Genomic DNA, 19,025 nt, shown 5'->3' with positions numbered 1-19,025 from the left:
TACCATTTACTCAAATTCTAAGAATAAAGAAGACTTCATGAATATATAATAAAAATAGATGTCAAAGATTTCTACAAGCTTTCTTGATAATAGCTTTATACTTTCTAAGATGTGTGGTTTGGTTTGTGAGTAACAATATTTCAAGTTTATATTACCAACAAGGTATCTATAAGTTTATTATATATACATGAAACATAAAAATTGCATCTTCATTAGATTTACTAAATATTCAAGACAAGTTCATAAGTAAGATTTCTAATTATAATATTTCCTATAATTCATGTAATTATATTAATAGTGTTCATTATGATGTCAATACTAAATTTACTTTTATTTAATTTTGAAATATTCCTTATGCTATAATATGATTATTGCTTTCTGAAGAAAAGTGTTAGGGCATCTTACTATGGTAGTTAACTCCAAAATTCTAATGTCTTAACAAAACAAAAGGACATTTCTTATTAACCACATATCCCAATATGGTTGGTGGGTAGGTAGAATGGGGAATCTGCTCCACACAATCCTTCTGAGCTCTCAGTGCTTTCCATCTACTAGCTCACCATGACTTAAAGGTACAGGGTTCTCTACTGGGTCCTCTGAGTCTTGATGACTGGCAGGTGAAGCATCGAGGAAAAGCATCGAGGTCCACAGGGAACATTTTAGGCCATAAATGACACACATGCCACCTCTAACCAGATTCCTTTGTCCAAAACTGAAACATATATGCCTACATAAATGAATGGGGGAAAATGTGGATTATCATTGTGCTCAAGAAGAAAAGGTGATAGATATATTTAAGTGAGCCTTATCATTGTCATTGTAATTCCTTGCAACAAGCCAATTGGCATAATCTTTGCAATTAGCATGAGAAATATTGTTCCATGCTTATTTAGTTGGTAGGGAGAAATTTCAATTTACATTTGAAATTTACATTCAATTACTCAATTTTACATTATTATCTGACAACAAAAGACTGATATTTTTTGCTTTACTTTCTGTTCCAAATTAGGTTGTAAATGACTTTCAAACGTAAAAAAAAAAAAAAAAAACTTGTATAGGAATAAGAACAGAAACAAGTTCACATAAGGAGTTCTATTTTAATGGTTAAAGCAGAGTCAACATTCTGTTGAAATAAAGAAAATAAAAATAAATAAACAAGCAGAAAAATTCCCCACATTTTTGATTGTACTTATTGCCTCTTTTGTTTTTCTTTCCAATTTTCCTAACCAAACTGCTTGATCAGAGAGACAGCAATGTGTTTAATGCATAAGTGATGAAATAAAATGTTTATGCCCCAGGACAAAATAATGGAGGATTAGGGGTCCCATAGCTATCATTTAGAAATATTCCATTGAAGCATATATGAAAATTATAGGAAATGCTATTTGTAGTAGCACTATATGCTAATGCTAAAAGAACATACATGATAAAACTCACACAAGGAATTATTCTGACTGCATGTTGAAAAAAACAATGAGTGAGAAAGACATTTTTGGAACATAAACACACACACACACACACACAGATTCCTTAGAAAACAGAGCCTGAGGAAAAAATTAACAAGTTAATATTGCTTTGGGGATTACAATCCCAGGGACCAAGAGTCAAGGACAAATGAAAGTGAAGCAAGGAAGATGGGAAAGCAAACACAAGGTGGTACATTCCACAGCTGGCCACAGCTTTGCCTTAAAAAACATTTTGTTGTTCAGATACGTGGGATCTATCTAGAGAGGAACATGGAAATCAACCAGCCAGAGGACAAGGAGCCATTTCTTTGCTGAATCATCCCTGCCTTTTCTGTGTCCTTGGTCAAAAAACTTCTTCTCAGAAACATTGGTGCCCCGTATGCCTGTTTTGTTTAACCTGGCTGAGTCTCTAGGAAGTCCCCAGAGAAATCCAGGCTTCCTTGGGCATGATCCAGCCATTGCGCAGGCACAAGTATCTCTTCTTAACAGTTGCATTGGAACAAACAAAGGGTCCTTCAGTCTAATAGTGTTACCAGTGGTCGCTACATGGCTTTACCACTCTGGGAGCAGCAGGGATCTTCTACCAGAGACACTCTGGCCAAGGAGCAAGGCAAGTGACCAAGACGCTGGGGAGACATGCTTGGAAAGATCTAGGGTAGCAGATAAACTGGGTTCAGTATGCATTCACACACTTTTGATCCACAACGAAGGAAAAATGTCAACAAAAACAGTGAGGAATGGATTTAAAGTATATCAACTATCTGTATGTAAATCCAGAGTGCAGGAACTGAGTTGACCAGAAAGAAAACTTGTAAGTTGTTGCCCGCAACCACTAGAGTTTTATATCTCATTCTAACAGTGTTTCAAATTTATTTAAACAATACAAATCTTAAGGATCCAAAAAGAAAAAATAAAGGAATGGATGAAGGTATATACTCTACAAATTTTAACCAATGGAAAGTAAATTCACAGGCCATTGAAGTAGATTTCTAGAAGTAATGGATGTTTTCAGTAGGGGAAGGTTGTCTGGAGTGTTCTGGAAAAAAAGAAAAAGAAAGAAGACCAAACAACAACAAACAACAAAAAGATTGTTTAGGTGGCTATCTAGCATGACCAAAAAGAGGGCAGAACAATCTTGAGCAGATGTGCCCTAAATGAATGTCAAATTGCCCTCAAAGATGGAGGTACTCCTATGCAGAACAGTAACTTGTAAAGTAAAGGTCTGAAAGTGAAAATCTATGAACTTCTAAACAAACAGTGAAAAAAACTACAGATAAATCTCTCTCAATACAATGTTGAGAAAGAGAAAGAGGGGAAAATGTACATTAAAGTATTGAAATATAATGGAAAAGGTACATCACCTAAAAATTGGAAGAAAAACATATTTTAGAGTATGCTTTTTAATGGATAAGCTTTATATTTTAGAGCAATTTTAGGTTCACAGCAAAACTGAGTGGAAAGTACAGAGATGTCCTATATTCCTTGTTTCCCCACATATGCAAAATATGTGGACAAATATCCACAGTTCATTTGGATAAATATCAAAGACTGCAATGCTGGGTCATATGGAAAGACTATGGTTAGTTTTATAAGAAACCACCAAATTGTCTTCCAAAGAGGCTGTACCATTTTGCATTCTCACCAGCAATGATGAGGGTTCTGGTTGCTCCACATCCTCTTCAGCATTTGCTGTTGCCAGTGTTCTGGATTCTGGCCATTCTAATAGGTGTGTAATGATACTTAAGTGTTGCTTTAATTTACATTTCCTTGATGACATATAATGTGGTTCATCTTTTTATACACTTTTTGCCATCTGTATATCTTCTTTAATGGCGTGTCCGTTCAAATCTTTGATCCGTATTTTAAATTGGATTGCTTATTTTCTTATTGTTTAATTTTAAAATGTTTTATGTATTCTGGATAACAATCTTTTATCAGATGTATTATTATTATTTTTTTTTTTTTTGGAAATAGTTTTCTCCCAGTCTGTAGCTTGTCTCCACATTCTTTTGCAATTATCTTTTGCAGAGCAAAAGTTTTAAATTTTAATAAAATCCTATTAAACAATACTTTTTTATAAGAAAATATTTTAAAAGACTTGTTGTCATTGACACAATGAAAAATAACAGCATTGCAATAAAACAGAGGAAATATTTAACGATAAGATGAAAGAACAGATTAAAAAATAAAGGGCAACTGAAATGAGTAAATTACCACAAATACCCTCATTCCACAGGGTAAAAAACAAAACCAGGCTAGTCTTAGACTTTTAGATTTCTTTTGAGGATCATTTATCTATAGATAACAAGATTTTGAAGAGAAAAGAATTAGAAACTTTATCTATTTTAACTGTAGTCCTGGTTATGGCTGACGACCTCAATTTATTTCAAGTACAGAAGCATACACAAAAGATCAATTTTCTTACTATGGAAATTAGCTGTACCATATCTATTTAGTACTTTCAGAATTAGGTACTCGTATACAGATATTTGTTTTTCACACAGAATAAACTGCTCACGATGGAAGAATTTGCTACAAAGTCACAGAACTTAAACATGAGCATTTTCAGAACTGTTTTGCATTTAAATTTTTGACTAAGAGTAATGTGATTCACTTGCTTTTTGTACTATTCTGGGAATTTCACTTTCCATTATAAACTGGAAGACATCAAAAAAGTTTTGTCAACAAACTTCTGGATTGCATAACTTCCCTTATCCTTTCCCTTCTCCCCCCACCCAACTTCAACTTCACTTTGGCTTAAGGCTACTTTAAAAAGAGAAAAGCAAACCATTAAAAAAGCAGGAAATCTCCAAACATTGGTTTTAATTTCTTTAACAAAAATATGTTGCTGATTAAAGAACTCAATTCGCTCTAATGAGAACCTGATCTGTACCAGAACCAATCTCTTCATCTTTATTCTACTATGTCAAAAGTACAAAGTGAGCCATAGGTTAAAAATCGTTAAGAAGACCATAGGGTCAGTTAATAATGTGCATTTTATTTGGATTAGCACAGGTAAACAAAACTGGTACGCACCACAACATGGCAGCAATACAGATAAAGCTCATTACTAATGTCAGTCACATTTACTGTAGTCACTCACTAGAGAGCAACTCACAAAACATCATCTAAATATTTTGAATGAAATTACCATGCAAAAATTTAGACTTCACCATTTATATAGTTGCCCACTTGGTATGATTATACAGCAAGCAAAGGAAACATCATTCAAGTATAGTGTGGAAGCTACGAAAGCTTGTGTGTGCATTGCCCTATGAGGATGCACTTACGTTTTCCATAAACATCTGACAACCTAATATTTTATCGACTTAACTCTGGAGCAATATGATTCACATGTCTTCTGCATATCCCATTAGGCTGAGATTGTAAGCCAGGTTTCCTTTTTAATAATATTTTTTCTCTAAAATTTATATTGTCTTTGGGGATTTATGGGACAAAGGAAGAATCATATATATTCATCCTGATTTTCTGTTTCATTAGATGCCTGCTTTGTAATGCAGACTTTTATTTTGGGGATAAACTATAAGACAGCCAGCCAATAAGATTTTCACACTGGAAAATAAGGGAGAGTGGCATATATATGTCCAAGTAACCTAGAAATTCATGGCATGGAATGGTGTAAGTAGAATCAAACTGTGTATACATTTGCTTTTCAAGCCAGGAAATTCAGCTTTATGCCGGATGAGGATAATTGTTTATATCCCTAAAGTCTTGAGCTAAGATGTTAGAGAAATGGAACTAATGTCTCCTTCAATAAGCTTTTAGGAAAGAAAACTCTGAGGAAAGAATTTTAGTGCCAGCACAGAATTTTTTGTTAATATAGCTTTTTTACTCAGATAAAAATTAACTCTTCAAAATGCAGATAAACAAAACAATTAAAGGCAGGGTGCTTTTTATTCCTTAGAAGGTTTCTCTGTCAGAAGGGAAGAATGGAACTTGTCATTCAATAGAATATTAATTCTCATGATATATGATGTTTTTTAATGATCACCATACCACTGAGATTGATCTGCATGGGTACATTAACTAAAAAGTCTTTGTTTCATGTTCTTTTCTTTATATCTCACAGTAGAATTATTATTTCTCACACTGAAATGTATTTGGAAGCCATAACTATCACAAAATGTACAATAGTTCTAGTATAGAACCAAAAGCACGCTGTAAAATAATCTCAGATTGTTAGAATTAATTATCAGATATGTTAAGTTTTATTACTGCATTTGATTTGCATTTGATGTCTTGTGTTTTGATTATTAAAGAGTACAGAGCTTGTAACTTGAGATGTGAGAGATTTTAGTTTCTTAATTTTCCCCGCCCCTTACAGTTGAAGTACATGTGACCAACGTTATTGTTACAATAGTTGATCAGAAAAGGGAGCCATGGTGGCATAAAGGGAGATGTTTCCTCACCGCCACCTCCCCCAACATCACCACATAAGCATCTGTTTGCCCAAGCCATCGGAAATAGAAAAGCTCTATGTCACACTAATGATGTTGCTAATATTACCACCCTGTCATGACATGCCTTTGTCTTTCCTTCCAAACAGATAAGCACCTCCTAGGATTTTCCTATATTTTGGAAATTCTGGATATACCACTCAGAGGGAGTCTAAGACTTTTTCATTATAATCATTTAGAAACAGTTAATACATACTTTATATCATATTTTCTTTTGAAAACCAGCATTGTGCATTACAGTATGAAACAAAGTTTTATTAAAACAACTAAAATATTCTAGTTTTATATTATTTGTCTTTGTAATATTAATACATATTCATGATTTTCTGAAAGAAACAAATATCCACTTATAGTAAATATGCTCAGAATTTTATCACAAACTCCTATTTTTATGAAAAAAAATTGATTTAAGGTGTAAAAAAATAAGGCACGTATACTAGATTCCATTAACTTATATTACACATTCCTTCAGCTCAATGCCTGTGTGTTCCATAAAGACCATTTTTGATTAGATATTGAGCAATGAGCAATGACAGCTTGCAAAACTGTTTTAGAATTAGATATAGGTAATGGTCAGATAAGCTAATTATTTTATGATCCTCATAAATGAATTCAGATCATTATATTGATGATATTCTTTACATTTATATTTCTATGAAATTATTCGCAATTGATTTATGAGTTAAAATATCAAATATTTTATATCATGACTGTGTGCTTTCATAGCAGGATTTACATTATTTTAACTATTATCCCTTATATTGATTTGTATAAGATTTATTTAGAAAGTTCCTTTTGATAACAGAACTTGTTAAATAATTTTATCTGCCTACAATAAATTTTTTAGAATGTGCATCCCAGAAAATAATCAGTAAACAGTTGAGATTTTCCAGTTGAACCTGAACTAGCCTGTCAGCTGTAGTGTTATCACATACATTTTGTGAATATAAACATGATTGACATTTAAACCAGAAGAAGGTGACTTTTTTTTTTTTTTACTTTAGATAGGAACAGGCCTCTTCATGATGATCTGAGAGACTGTGAGAATGTTCCTCTTCCTCCTCCAACCCCCAAAAGAGAAGAAAAAAAAATGGTTATGATTAATCTTACATAATGACCACTGAAAGAAAACAGTTATTGGTCCATGCCATCATAACTTTGGTTGTAGAACTTACTCAGGGAGAAGTCCTACCTACAACTTCCAGCTTCATATATTTGCTCATGATAATGATATCAATAATAATAATACCAAGAATAGTCATTTGTCTCTTGAATCCTTACAATGTGCTAAGTACCATATTAAGTGCTTAAGGTACATCGTTTTAACGAATACTCAGAATGACCCTATAATGTAGGTACTGCTCGCATTTCTGCTCCCGGGTGAGGAAACTAGACGTTGGAAGGTAAACACTGTTAGGACCACCCTGATAGAATATATCAATGCCAGGACTTGACTCTAAGTGGCTGTATATCTGCTGGTGCTCTTTACCACCATCACCCTTTCCTCTTCTGCAAAGAGAATTTCATGTTTCCAGAAACGAAGGTTAGCCAAATGGAAAATATTTTTGTGAGGTTAATGTGCTAATATTTATCTTTATCTCTAATAATATTCTTTCCCACAGAAATTTGATGAGTAACTGTATTTGGCTTTGTTGAAGGTGACATTCATTTAGTTTCCTGAGTTTTAGGCGCCACCACCCTGTGGAGTTTCTCTGTTCTTCACACACACCAGCCTTTCTATGTTTAGTAAATACTGAAAGAATCTTGTAGCTATTGTGGAATGTTGGTCCCAGCCCAGGACATAAAACTCTAAACCACAACTTTGAATTCTATAGAACCCTGTGAAAGTGAACTGAAGTTATCCACAATTAGAGTTTGGGAATATTCAGACTCTCTTGATGGACTGAGAATCCTTGTATGGCCTCAGAAGGATGAAAAAGAAAATTGGGGCCTTACAGCAAACCAGCCATAAACACAGGAATAGTTTGTTACTGTGAGTGAAACAGCAACAGGATTCAGGGTTGAAGAAATTAATAGGACCATGTGAAAGTTTGCTTCACACTCCATCAAAATCATTTGAGGAGATTTTACAGAATATATTAGGTTGGTGCAACAGTAATTGCAATTTTTGCAATTATGTTTAACCTTTTAAACCACAATTACTTTTGCACCAACCTAATAGATGGTTGGGTTTTGCTGTTCATTACTCTCATTCTGTCAACATGAAGTGAACCAGAAAATCAATATCTTTTAGACATCTCACTAAGTGATTCTGATTCAGAGCCAAGGTTAGGGATCATTAGCATAAAAGAAAGAAGTGTGTCCCAAAGGGTGCAAGAGCACTGTTGTGGGGAGTCCCTTTGAAAGAGCTTGTCCCAGGAGGCATAAGAAGTTTTCTGTTGGCCTGAGAAGAGAAAGAACACCTAGATAAATAGTCAAGAAGAGGTTTGCAGCTACAGGGAGGCCACTGATGGGAAGCATGGAGGTTGGGCCCCGAGGACTGGAGAAACAGTGAGGGAAGAAGACCAACAGTATGAGTGACCCAGAAAAACAGTGAAGGCAGCGATATTAGAAAGACATTAGAAAGGCCAGCACCTTCACCATCTTGTTTATTAAGTATATCCAGTATCTAGCTCACATCTTGTTCACAATAGGTAATCGATAATTATTAAATAATTGAGTAAATAACACTAGGACCAAGGGTTTAAAATGTTGCAAACATCATAAAGTATCAAATGGTAACCAAACAATCCTTACCTATCCACAAATGCATACTTCTCCAGATACCTAGATAGTTAACAGATAATTGATGGAGATACCAGGAAAAGATTGGATTTTTGTTTTTATTCTTGCAAAGGAAAGCTTAGAGCTTTGAGATTTATAACACAATGCATTTAAAATATAATACATTTGTATTCACAGATGTGGCATGGGGACAGTTACATATCAAATGGAACTTTTGATATGTATTTCTTCCTTTATTTGAGACCTGTTCTAAACCACCTGGCAGATGGGAACTCTAGACAATTGTAGTTAATGGCTACAGCTGTCTTCACCTAGTTGGTTAATTCAGCTTAAACCTGAGATTATTAAAATTCATATGTTTCTGAAAAATGGTCTCAATTGACTGATTCCTTGGAGAAATATATATTTGCCATGTAATCAGGGAGGGCCCAATTCCTTGTAGGCACTTAATTTTATCTGCTACAACAAGGAGAAGCAGCTGTTCCATCTCTGTTCATCTTTAGGGCCTCAAACTAAAGGGAAAAAAATACAAGAAGTTCAAATCTCACTTATATTGGGGTACATAAGAATTAAATATGCTCTACTACCTGAGTCAAAATATCAAGGACATTCTTACTTCTACTCTAAGAAAATTACATAATTTCATTTATTTCGAAATAAGTAAGATCTGGTTATTATTTCCCCACCAGTTTGTAAATGAAGTTTCTTAATGGACGTTTGCAAATTCTTGATTAGAAATTCAGCTTCCTACCTCCCTTAAATATGTGACTTATCAGTCGTACATATTAAAATGTTTCTCTAATGGCCTGGTTATACAGAACTTAAATTATTTATTAATTATTGCAAAGATATAGACCTCAAAATAGTTTGCCTTTCACTTTTAGTTTATCTAATTAGATGTGACTGCTTTTCTCAATACCTTGCTATAATTAGCAACAGACAGAACACTGTCTAAAAGTACCATGTCCAGTCTACAAGGTGATCTAGAACCATATTTAAAATTAAAAATAAAACGCAGTATATGAGTAAGGTGGTATGTTCACATTTGTGATCGTCAACTTTTCTGATCTGAGTAAAAGTAAACCTTTTGTTCCAAATGCAAAAGCAAGTATAAAATTATAAGTTCAATTTCTTCAACTTTAAACATGTGTGTGTATATTACACCACTATCCCTTATCCCCATCTCTCAGATTTTCCTGGTACTGTATGAAATATTTTTACCTAGTGAAGCAGAGTCATTCCAGACAGAAACTTCCTGAGGCTAGTTGCATGTTTTCCATACGGCATTACAGAGGAACAGAAATTTTCGCTTCCATCTAAGGTTTAACCGTGATACAGCAGAAGTTGAGACAGGTACTGGACTCAATACTCAAAGTACAAAATCATTCTCAAGCTCTTGAACACATCTTGAAGAAATATTACGTTTGATTTAAAGTGAATACAATGATTACTTTAACAAAAATAACTAAGTCCAGAAAAATGATCTTTTTTTTTTTATTTGATGTTTCTCATTTGTTTTAATATCTAGATGTCAACATTTAGATTTAAAATTCCTAGTCTAATATTTACCTTATAAGGTCACTATGTTAGGAATAATTAACAAGAACTGACATTAAAATAAATAATTCTAAATATGAAACCGTGCTTTCAAAATATTATAAAAATCAGCAGAAGAAGGACAGATTTTTTAAAAATAAATTGTGGGATTAATTGTCTTCCTATATAAAAAAAGTGTGAAATTGGATCTCTCCCTCATACTAGTCATAAAACTACAAAAATAAATTCTGGATTGATTAAAGCGTTCAATGTAAAAACTAAAAATATTAGATTAAAATATTTAATATACTTATAGGTATTTTTAAATGCTGCTAAAATACCATGACTCCAGCTAGTCCATGAGCTTCTCTGTGTGTTTTGATTTGACTACTTCTGATTCAATTTGGTGGAATCTTTAACTACATTGTTGTTTTAAAAATTCAACTTAAAGAGAGCCATAAAATCTTGGGGGGTACTGAGTACTGAGCAAGATGCAGTCTGCTTTCAAATAATCTGTTATTGTCTGATGATGTTATTGCATCATCAGAAGGAAAACAAGATAAAAGAGACACATCTCAAACTCATCCTTTCCTTATTATCATGTTCAGAACTGACAGAAATGATTCCAAGTAGCTGTTAACTAGCAAGTCAAAAGGATGTTCTTTCAAGTTATATCGAGAGTGTTGGTATTATGATAATGTAAGATGTTAAAATGATATTATCTTAACTGGTGAATGGTGCAGGTGAAAATCAGGTTTTGGAAATCTAGAAAGAAAAAGTTCAAAGGCTAGATGCTGAAAGCGAGGCCAGTGTGGGCGTGGGTTTCCATGTGGCGAATGAGAAGCACTGGACTGTTCCCCCAGGTCAACACTGATTCCCACTGATGTATCTGTCGGTTGAGAGGAAATGTTATAGGTATGAAAGATGGAGTCCTAGGAAAAGAGGAGTGAACATTTAGAGGCAAATGGGGTGAGTGGCTGAAAGATCGGTATTAAGACAGGTGCTGATTCCATACTCTATTTCATGTTTTGTATAAGGTTATCTAAGAAAAGAAGAAAAACAGTTTTAAAATAACAAATAGGAAAGATTCTACAATATTGATTGTTAAGGTTATCTATGGAGAATTCTGGGAAATTTGGTGACCTGCAGGAAGCTCCCTTCACTTAAATCCCAAACACAATGAGTTTTCCTCTCCAGATAACAGGAAGCAAGTGGGACAGGATTTTTCTCCCCCGAGAGCTGGACATCCTGAACAGGAGCCCCAGGGAGGGCCAGAGATCTCTACAGAGGCCTAGGGACTACTGGAGGCAAGTCTACACCAGCTCCTTTTAAGTATGCTGGGTCTCTTTGGCCCTCAGGTGGCCACGTAGGAGCTGAAGGGCTGAAGTACATCCTTGGTTCCCTTGAAACTGGACAAGTGCAAGCAATGAAGCTTCCTCCAGATCCTTTATTGGTGGTATGGCCACCTGCCTATTTGTACATCACTATGCATATCCACCACCTATGGCATGGCACACACTTGTTGGAGGATCAACTGGCTGTACTGATGACAAGGAATTTTGGCATCCTGTCTCAAGGGCCCATCAGCCAATGAAAACACCTCAGTCAGAACAAACCCAACACATGCTCAGCCAAATGGAATGGAGGAGGAGACAGATAACAGTTTGCATAAGAAAAAAAGTCTAGAGCTTAAACAAATGCTTTCCTAACAACAACAAACCAGTATCTCTATTGATGAAAACACTAGTGAATATTCAAACCCAAATTAGTGGTTGAAAGATCAAATGCAAGAAATAGCTCAAAGCAAAGAGCAAAGTACAAAATCATGAAGGAAAAGAGGAGAATTGGAGAATATAGTCAAGAGCAATTATATGAAAAATAGTTTTATAAAATCAAATATAAACTGATGATAGAGAAGAATTTACCAATTAGAATAAATTTTTCCTGAACTGAAGAACTAAAGAAAGACTTCCTACAGAATTCAAAGCTATAATGATAAGAAAAGGCACACAAAACTAGTCATTTTCTGATAAAACCTTCAAACTCTAAGAATCAAGGGGAAAAATCTTATAAGTTTTAAGGCAAACAAAGCAAGATGTCTACAAAAGAAAAAATAATTATGTTACCATCAGACTTAACTGCAACCTTGAATCAGAAAGAAAGCAGAATAGCATCTGCACAGTGCTGAGCTGAAAGGACAGCGACATAAAAGTACTATACTCAGTTAAGTTACCATTTGGCAAATTTATTTAATGATAATCAGGAATTTGAGGAGTTTATGATCGATGGCTATCTTCTAAGGAAAAGAGTCAACACATGCCTGTGTCATTCAGGGTTCTTCTTGCTAACAACAGAATACGTTCCAAATGTATAAGCAAAAAAATAATTTATTAAGGGGAATTAGACGGGCACAGAATTTCCAGAAATCCCAGATTGTCAGGATTAAATACTATGTGATAGATCTGGGATTACCCCACAGAAAAGTTAATAGGAATGATCCCATTTGCCATCCTGTAAATTGTGTATAAAAATGAATGGAAAGGCATGCATGGAAACATAATAGCTAGTGAGAAAGTTTACCTCTGAGGAGAAAAGAGAGAATGGCAATAAAATGTGAAAGTGAATGGCCATATTTTTCTTCAAAAACTTAGATATTCTTGGAATATTTTATAATCATAATATCTTAAGTATTGTTTTATAACAGTGTAGAATATAGCAGAATATTCTATTCATGATTTCAAAAAGACAAAATAAAAAGTTAAAATCAATGTAATGTTAGATACTTGTTTTGGCTTTTGGGTGATTAATGGCTATTACTTCAATTAAAGAGTGGAAATTCTAAGCAAGGGGTTCAATTTGGCCTAATAAAGCAAGAGGCTGCCAGGTAGATTTAATCTGTGTGAATTAAAACATTGTGTGTATTTGAGGGGTAAGAAATTAAATGTGATGTGGACTTAACTTGGCTCTCTTCTACTCAGGTTGGCTGTAATAAAGGACTCACATTGTCTTAATGGAAAATACATCCCCAAGTATGCCAAGGTCATCACAACTTAATTGCCTCAGATTTCAATCAGTGATTTATCAAATGTGAATACCCCTTGGGGAGAAATGTATACAAACCTGAGCTCTTGTGTAAACTATATCTTGTGATTTGTATAGCAAAATACACCATCAGTGTCCTTGTAAAATACATGTGTACCCATGAGGGCAAGAAGAAAAATGCATTGCTCATTTTGCAGAATAGAGATAATAACTAAAATGTACCGAAGATCGAATGCAATATATTTTAGAATGAATTTGATGATTTATCAGTTATTAGGTTTACTAACCTTTCAGTTAAAATGTTCTTTAATACATAATCAGATTCCTTAGCAAAAATTTTTAAAAATCTCGGAAATCTTATAAAATGACACAATCAGTTTTCTGTATTAATGGACATGACAAATCATGTTAGGAGAACTTGCTTGTTCAGGGAAGAGTCATTGGAATGTTCTCTGCATAATTGCGTATGTATTATAAATGTGAATCAAATAGGACCCCTCTGTGTCTGGGGAATTGTGAAGTAAAGCATCTGTGGCCTTGAATCTTTTTCAAAGCTTCTTGGAATGTGGAACTGAGCAATAGGTACAACGTGGACATATTTGAACTGGGACAAATAACCTTCTGAAAGGAAAGAGATTGAAACCATAGCCATTTTATTTTGAAGTTTAATATTATTAAAACTTCTCTGATGGAATCTCATTGACCTAACTGATGTTAACTGGAAGGCAATTTTTTAAGGACACTCAAAAAACTCAACTACAAGGAAGAATTACACATTGCTAACCCAGGCTAACCACCAGAGCTGGATTTTTTTTTTTTTAAAGGCCTACATTCAGAAAATATATGGCTACAGCTGTCAGTCTTTTATAGAATCAATCTCAATGGTATGGGACTATGAACTGGACATTTGAGAATGAACAGAATAAATTATAACATTGAAATACAAGGCCAGGATTCATGTAGGAATCTGAATTACCAATGATAGAACACTTGTTGTGAACAATGTGCGAGTAATATCTGATAGCAACATCATATAATAAGGCCAAAAGCAAAAGTGTAAGTGTCTGATGAGTTTGGAATGCCATAACAAAATACCATAGATGGGATGACTTAAAAAATAGAACCTATGTTCTCATAGTCTGGTGGTTGGAAGTCTGAGATCAGAGTGCCAACATGGTTGGGTTCTGGTGAGAGCTCTCTTCCTGGCTTTTGTATAGCTGCCTTTTTGCTGTGCCCTCACATGGCAGAAAGAGAGAGAGAGAGAGAGAGAGAGAGAGAGAGAGAGAGAGAGAGAGAGAGAGAGAGACCATACACTTTCTGATGTCTCTTCTTATATGGGCACTAATTCAATCATGAGGTCCCACCCTCATGATCTCATCTAACCCTGATTATTTCTCAAACCCCATCTCCAAATACTCATCATACTGGGGGGTTTGTGCTTCAACATATAATCATACACTGTGATCAAGTAGAATTTTTATTCCCAGTATGCAAGGTTGGTTCAATATTCACAAATCAATCAATGTGATCTACCACATAAACAAAACAAAGGATAAAAATCATATGATCATGTGAATGTATGCAGAAAAAATGTTTGACAAAATCCAGCATACATTTATGATAAAAACTCTCAGCAAAGTGGGAATAGAGGAAATGTACTTCAACATAATAAAGGCCATATATAATAAAGCCACAGCTAATATCATATTCAACAGGGAAAAGCAAAAAACATTCTTCTTAAGATCATGAACAAGACAAAGATGTACACTTTCACCACTTTTATTCAACATAGCACTAGAATTTCTAGCCACAGCATTCAGACAAGAAAAAGAAATAAAAGGCATCCAAATGGGAAAGGAACAAGTAAAACTGTCAGCATTTGCAGATGACACAATACTATATGTATAGAAGTCCCAAAATTCCACCAAAAACTATTAGAACTTATAAATGAATTTAGTAAAGTAGTAGAATACAAAATTAATATTCAGAAATCACTGCATTTCTATACACCAAAAATGAATTATCAGAAAGAGAAATTAAGAAAACATTCCCATTTGCAACTGCATCAAAAACAAACAAACAAACAAACAAACAAACAAACAAACTAGGAGTTAATTTAACAAAGGAAGTAATAGACCTGTCCTTGGTAAACATAAGACATTGAAAAAAGAAATACAAATAAATGGAAGCAAATACCATTCTCATGGATAGGAAGAATTCACATAGTTAAATTGTCCATACTACCCAAAACAATCTATAGATTCAATGCAATCCCTATCAAAATACCACTGGTATTTTTCACTATACTCAAACAAATAGTCATAAACTTTTTATGGGAACCACAAATGACCCCGCATAGCCACAACAATCCTGAGAAAGAACAAAGCTGGAAGTGCTATCTGATATCAAACTAAATCACAAGGCCATAGTAATCAAAACATCATAATATTGGCATAAAAACAGACACATAGATCAATGGAACAGAATAGAGAGCACACCAACAAATAAAATCATGTCTATATGATCAATTAATCTATGACAAAAGACGCCAGACTATACAATGGGGTAAAGAGAGTCTATTCATTAAATGTTGTTGGGAAAACTGGACAGATACATGCAAAAAATGAAACTAGATCCCCTTCTTATACCACATACAAAAATAAACTCCAAATGGGTTAAAAACTGAAATTTAAGACCCGAAACCATAAAACTCCTGGAAGAGAACATAAGCAATAAACTCTCTGATGTTTCTCTTAGTAATATTTTTCCTGATATATCTCCTCAGGCAAGGGAAACAATAACAACAAAAATAAGCAAATGGGACAACATCAATAAAAACTTTTTGCACAGAAAAGAAACCTTCAACAAAACGAAAAGACAACATACTGAATGGGAGAAGATTTTCACCAATGATACATCTGATAAGGGCTTGATATCCAAAATTTATAAAGAAGTCATACAACCCCCAAAAAACAAACAAGCAAACAAACAAAAACAATCCAATTAAGAGATGGGCCAAGGACCTGAATAGACATTTCTCCAAAGAGAACATACAGATGCCATAGGCATATGAAAAGATGCTCAACATCACTAATCATCAGAGAAGCGCAAATTAAAACCACAATGAGGTACCATCTCACTCCTGTCAGAATGGCTATCATTAATAAATCAACAAACAACAAGTGTTGGTGAGTATGTGGAGGAAAGGAAACCCTTGTGCATGGTTGGTGGGATTGCAAATTGGTGCAGCCCCTTGGAAAAGAGTTTAGAGGTTCCTCAAAAAATTAAAAATAGAACTACCTTATGACTCAGCAATTCAACTTCTGGGTATTTATCTGAAGAAATCCAAAATGCTAATTTGAAAAGATATATGCACCCCTATGTTGACTGTAGCGCTATTTACAATAGCCAAGATATGCAAGCAACCAAAATGCCTATCAATAGACGATTAGATAAAGACAATATGGTACATATATACAATTGAATATTAATCAGCCATGAAAAGAATGAAATCTTACCATTTCCTACCACATGAATGAACCTAAAGGGTATTATGCTAAGTGAAATAAGTCAAAGAGGGAGAAATTATATCACTTACATTTGGGATCTAAAGAATAAAACAAACAAAACAAAACAAAACAGAAAAGGACTCATAGATACAGAGAATAAACTGATGGTTACCAGACCAGATGGGAGGGGTTTGGGGAGGCTGAGTGAAAAAGGTGAAGAGATTAAAAAGTACAAGTTGGTAGTTATAAAATAGTCACAGTGATGTATAGCACAGTATAGGGAATATGTTCAATAATATTTCAATAATTTGTACAGTGACAGGTGGGTACTAGACTGATGAGGAAGGAGAATCACTTCATAAATTATATACATGTCTAATAACCACTATGCTGTACACCTGAAACTAATATAAAATAATATTTAATGTCAACTAAAATTGCAAAATAAAAAAAAAATCTGAAAAAAAAAGAAGTAAAAGAAAAGCTACTAAACTCAATAAAGATGAGAGTTTGTGGCATTTCAGAAAGGACCCATTCTCTTCCTCCCATTCCTCAGCTCAGCATGACAGAAGTCCATTCCTGGTAGGTATTGCCAAGAATTTGGTGATCCCTCTCACTCCAGCTCTCATTCAAGGGCTAAGGTATCGAGGAGAGGCAGGCTGTCATCATTTCTTAGCACCCTCCAGCTCTGTGTTGCAGAGGCTAATTCCAGGAGAGTGCAACCAAGAAATTTGGTCTCTCTTCCTCTACCAAGGCCCAACTTATAGTATGAAGGATATAACCCAGATATGGCGGGCAAGAATACTGGGCTCTTATAACTTTTACCCCTGTTCCCTCACAGAGTACATTTTCATACAACAGCAATGAAAAATCCAAAAATGAGCTTAAGTAAACAATTCAATTTACAATATCTGCAAAGATAATAAAATACTTTATTAGGAATACATTTAACAGAAGAAGTTCAAAAATATACTGTAAAAATTATGAAATAATGTTGAAATTAAAGAATACTTAAATAAATGGAAAGATATCCCATATTCATGAATTGTAAGATAATACTCTTATGTTGCCAATACTCCCTAAACAGATTCATTACAATCCCTATGTAAATCCCAACTATCTTCTTTGCAGAAATTGACAAGCTGATCCTAAAATTTATATGGAAATTCAAGTGACTCAGATAATCCAAAATAATCTTGAAACAATAAAAATTTAGAGGACTCACTTCCCTGTATCAAAATTTACTACACATCTACAGGGATCAAAACAGTTTTGTATTGTCATAAGGATAGACATATGGTTCAATTGACTAGAACTTACATTCCAGAAAAACTGTCACACTTATGGTCAATTGATTTTCAAAAAAATTGTCTGGAAAAAATCAATGGAGAATAAATAGCCTTTTCAACAAATGGTGGTAGGACAACTGGGCATCCACATACAAAACAATGAAGTTGAATTCCTTTCTTGTACCGTAATATAAATTCATTCAAAATGGTTCATAGACCTAAATGTAAGAGCAAAAGTTATAAAACTCTTCAAAGGAAATGCAGGAGTTTATTATGACCTTGGATTAGGCATATCCTTCTTAGATTTAATACAAAAGTGTAAGTGACAAAGTAAAAATAAATAAAGATTGTAAATAAAAAAAAAAGTGCCTCAAAGGATACCATCAAAAAGTGAAAAGACAACCCACAGATTGGGAGAAAATATTCACCAATCATATCTCTGATTAGAGCCTTGTATTCATGATTCTGACAGAATCCTACAGTTCAATATTAAAAGACAAACCACCCAGTTAAAAATTGGGCAAAGGCATTTTCCCAAAGTAGACATTTCCCCCAAGTAGAACCAATGGCCAATAAGCACTAATGTTGAACATTAGTTATTAGGGAACTGTAAATCAAAACCACAATGAGATTCCACTTCACATTCACTAGGATGTTTATAATAAAGTGTTGGCAGGGTGTGGAGAAATCAGAACACTCATATAATGCTGATAGTAAAATGACGTAGCCACTTTGGAAAACAGTATGGCAGTTTCTCAAAAGGATAAGCATAGAGTTCTACTTCTAGGTGTATACAAGAGAAATGAAAACGTATGTCCTCACAATAGTGTACATGAATGTTTATAGAAGCATTACTCATACTGGCCCAAAAGTGGAAACAACCCAAATGTCCATCAACTAATGAACAAAATGTGGTATGTTCATACAATGTGTCATTATTGGCAATAAAAGAAAAAAAGC

The 19,025-nt window shown here is 34.2% G+C and overlaps 1 pseudogene across 1 annotated transcript in view; it reads left to right on the top strand.

Annotated features, from left to right (window-relative positions):
- The first annotated feature begins 2,012 nt into the window (after positions 1–2,012).
- Positions 2,013–19,025, top strand: part of LOC308506499 (heat shock cognate 71 kDa protein-like) — a 46,645-nt pseudogene continuing 29,632 nt past the window's right edge. Inside the window, exon 1 of the transcript in view lies at positions 2,013–2,076. The product of the transcript in view is annotated as a heat shock cognate 71 kDa protein-like (transcript). The remainder of the gene's footprint in view (positions 2,077–19,025) is intronic.

The sequence above is a fragment of the Rhinolophus hipposideros genome (genome assembly GCF_964194185.1).
Source record: "Rhinolophus hipposideros genome assembly, chromosome: 2".
Classification (NCBI taxonomy): Eukaryota; Metazoa; Chordata; class Mammalia; order Chiroptera; family Rhinolophidae; genus Rhinolophus; species Rhinolophus hipposideros.
Note: the sequence above shows the minus strand (reverse complement) of the source record. Positions and strands in the feature narration are given on the sequence as shown.